A 4,429-nucleotide genomic window follows, 5' to 3' on the forward strand; every position below is an offset into this window, starting at 1 on the left:
CATCAGACTGGAATGAGATTCTGCGGTGAGCGCAGCTTAACCAGGGGGAGGGGACAGCAACATTAATAAACTGAGATCATAGAGGAACGGGGGTGGGGAGCTCAGGGCCTTTGTTGGAAAGATATTAATGAGGATCATGCTTACATTCTTAGCTGAAGAAACTATTTGATCTCCTGAGCATAGCTCTGATGTCTCTTATGATATGTATTAAATGTAAAACCCCCTTCCACTCAGAAAGTCATTTGTCAAATCAAGTGGTTGGAAGTTTCTATAAAGTCCTGGAGACTCAGAAAGAAAGATGGACATGGCTGGTCCATCAGCAGCTATAGTGAGACTGTGATGTTATAAATGGGCTGGGGAAGGTTCTGGAGGCTGGGGATCTTCACAGCCAGATCAGAGCCTCTGAAGATTGTCTTTTGGGGTCTGAACTTCATGGTTTTGGTGGGCAAACATGGGGGATGGGAGAGACAATTACCCTGACATTAATAAAGGGCCTATTATGTGCCAGGAACAGAGCAGGGAGTTTTAAAAATCCATTTTCTCATCTAATGTGGACAATGATCTCATCAACCACGGGTCATGACTCCTCTTAAAGGGCCTGGTAGGGACAGGGGAGGAGGAGAAATAGGGCAGGAGGGGTAGAGCGGGCCTCACACTGCCCTTAGGGCCACTCTAACTCATGGACAAACAGAGAAAATGAGCCATGATTCACTGCCATTTTGGGGTGCTTCTAAAGGATATTCTGGACAAAACTATCTCCCCCACTGGACTAAAATTCCAAACAACTGGGTCACTAGTGACTCAGATTTGAAGCATGAACCACGCACGGATTCCAGAAGCCTCTGTTAAAATGCCCCCAAAATTCCCTGTGAGAGAAGAAAGGTGCTCCTGGCAACGTCACGTAATTATTTCTCAGGTTAATGGAAATCATGGGTGTTGGTTTAAATGAAAGGGATGGAGACCCAAAGTTTTTCTTAGATAGAGCTCACCTCTCTCTCTGGGCATCCAGATACCAGCAAAGACCAAGTTTCCTACCTGTAGCCTATGAAGTCTTTGTTGTTTTCTGCAGGGGAAGTCCAGGTAGTAGTTTACCTCTGTATTAGGTCCATCATGAAGGCAGCAGGCAGGGCTGATAATTTATAGGACATTGGTTTGGCAGGGCCGTTGCCTGTCTTTGGGATGGCCTGGCAGTCGGAGGAGAAAGGGGAAGGGTAGTGAAGGTAGGAAAAGAAGACCCCTGCTCACCCGCTTGATCCTCACGGCCAACTGGACGGCTAAGGTACTCGAAGGGAATGTTGGGAAAACCAGGCAAGAATCAGAAGCAAGCAACACCATCAGTTGGAGCCTGAAAGGAGTAAGTTCTTCCAGGGAAAAGTAAAAGGTGAGCAGTGAGCTGGTAAACGTGATCCTGCACATGGACCGAGGTTAATACAATTTCTCAAGAGTGTCTCAGGCATCGTGTGAAGTGCTTTATATGGAATGTCTGATTTCCTCCTCAAAACTACCCTAAGAAGATACACTTGACACTCACAGACACCTACACACTGTGTTTGTTGGTTTTTTGTGTTTTTTTGTTTGTTTGTTATTGTCTGTTAGCACCCACTAGAAAGTAAGCTTCCATATTTTACAAATGAGCAAACAGAAAATTTTCTGGTCTGTAGAATGAAGGAAGAAATATGACCAGTTGCATCTTCACTAGGACCATACAATCTGAACAATCCAGTAGCTTATGAGAAACATGAATATGCCTGGTATTGAAACCAGAGGAAAAAATGTCTCTGTGAAATGTATGGATGATCCACTATCACCAAGTTGCACAATTTTAAACCATATTATACCCAAATCTATACACCCAGATGAGGGCTGGGCTGTTAAGAAGACCACCTCTGACCAATATTAATGACATCATTACTGGAGCTTCTGGAGGGAGGTGGCTCTCACCTCCACTGGATGGGGTACTGGTCTGTAGAAGGAAATTCGTCCTCCCTGGAGATGGCAGCCGACTTTTCCAGTGGCATGGCCACAGCTAGAGATGTGCCTGTCCCCCGTGGTGGCCAATTATCATTCTGGGAAAATGGTTTTAATTCTCTGAAGGTTGAGTCAGGTCCGGTGAATAAAGTCAATGTTCAAACTGAACTTCTGATGGAGAAGTGACAAGGCTGATGTTCTTTACAGCCCGTAAATCAATCCAGTTCCTAGAAAGAAGTTCCAAGGATGTTTTGGCTGTTTGGCTGTTTGGGCAGCAGCCTTGGAATAAATGTATATGGCTTCCCGAGATGACAGCTTTGGGGACAGCGTTCACTTGTAAGTGTAAGTTCTGATGTTTCAGAAGTAATCAGTTGTGTTATCTTGTGTGTCTTGATTTCCCAACTGAAACATAAAATCCTGAAAGCTGGGGGCCAGAGCAGAGGCATTAGCTTAACTCTGGTGGGTGGAAGTACTGCCTCATTTCATCCCTCCCCACCCCTTGTTTCTTTCAGCATCTTTCCCTCCGATGACAGGCAACTCCATTCTCTGACCAAAATCCTTGGAATCACACAACTCTTCTCTTCCTACCACCCTCCACGTCCAGTTGGTCAGGTAATCCTACTGCCTCTACCTTTAAAATACACCCGCAGAAAGAAGGCCTCTTGAAACTTCCACGGCTCCTATCCACGTCCTCCTTCCCCGCCACCTCCCCTGCCCTGGGTACTTGCAGCAGCTTCCTAGCTGGTCCCCTTGCCCACCCCGCCCCCCAACTTTGCCTCCCGTGGTCTGTTCCTTGCCAAGCAGCCGTTTAGAAATCAGGTCACTCTTCTACCAAAATCCTCCAGTGGTTTTCGTGGTTGGCAGACTAATGGTCCCCAAATGTCCATGGCCTGATGCCTGGAGCCTGTGTGTTACCTCACGTGGTAAAAGGGATGCTGCAGATGTGATTAAGAGGATGGGCCTTGACATGGGGAAGGTACCCTGGGCGATCCGAGTGGGTTCAACCCTAATCCCACAAGTCCCTAAGAGTGAAGAACCCTGCCCGGCTGAGAACAGAGAGGTGGACTTGTGGGTATGGAAAGATGGTCAGAGGAATTCCAGGTGAGAAGGACCTGACACCCTGTTGCTGCCTTTGAAGGTAGAGACAAGGGGGCCAGGAGGCAGGGAGCGACGTCAGCCTCTGGAAGCTAGAAAAGAGGAGGCAAGGGATCCTACCCTGGAGCCTCCAGGAAGGAACCCAGCCCCACTGACACCTTGATTTCAGCCCAGTGAGACCCATGTCCTACTCTGACCTCCAGAGCTGCAAGATGATACATTTGAAATATTTGAAGCCATAAAGTTTGCCTACAGCAATTTATTATAGAGCAATGAATAGAGATAAACCCAAATGATCTATCTGGTCCTGCCATCTTTCCGACATCATTTCCTTCTACCCTCCCACAGACCTTATTACAAACAGCGCCCCCTGCTGGCCCTTGTTTTCTGTCTCTCTCTTACCTGGCTTTGCTGTTCTTCAGAGTGGTCGCTACCACTTGACGCACACAGACACCTACACACTGATATTTATGTGCTTGTTCGTTTTTTATCTTTTTTTGTTTGTTATTGTCTGTTATCACCCACTAGAAAGTAGGCTCCAAGAAGGCAGGGATTTTCGCCTGTTTCCCCTCCCTCCCCCGCTTTCCTGATATAGTGCCTAGAATATGGCACATAGCAGCTGTTCAAGGAATACTTTTTGAATGAATGATGGTATGAACAAGGTATTCATTGTCCTATGCTAGAAACAAACCCCTTGCTGTAATGTACTCATTATTGTCTGCTTTGGTTGGACGTAAAATTAGCCCTCAAAAATCAGCTCCCCAAACAGGTGATTCATTTGGGACAACCTAAATTTTCTGCTTTAGACTATGATGAGACTCGCTGTTTGTATCCAAAAACCAGAATTAGAATAACGTTACCCCTGTCCCTACAAACTGCCGGGATGGTAACTTCTGCTCACAACACAGGACTTATTGTTCCAGCCCAGTGGCCCCTCACTGGCTTGGTGACCTTGGGCAAAACACTTTCCCCTCTGGGTGTTCACTTCCTCCTGTGTTAAAGGGGGAGTAGACGACGATTGCTTGGACCTCTTCCACCTCTAAGATTTTCAGCGCCCACTGATTCTGTCACTGCTTGGCTTATTCACGGTGGTTAACCATAGGGAAGCTGGGGCACCATCTCTCCACATGCCTTTGAGAGAGGAATGTTAGTTTCTACTCTGCCCCTGAAAGCACACTGGATTCCTGGAGCACAGGTAGGGTGTGGGTGTGTGTCAGCCAGTGTCATCACCAGGAAGGTGGGGAGAAGTGATGGTGGGAGGAGACAAACAAGGTAGGGTGGCCGGGCAAGGGGGCAGGGAAGAGAAACAGATCATGACACATAAAAGGTTCTTAAGCTCTTGGAGAGAGAACATTTTGAATCTGGG

The sequence above is a fragment of the Mesoplodon mirus genome (genome assembly GCF_964341445.2).
Source record: "Mesoplodon mirus genome assembly, chromosome: 12".
NCBI lineage: Eukaryota > Metazoa > Chordata > Mammalia > Artiodactyla > Ziphiidae > Mesoplodon > Mesoplodon mirus.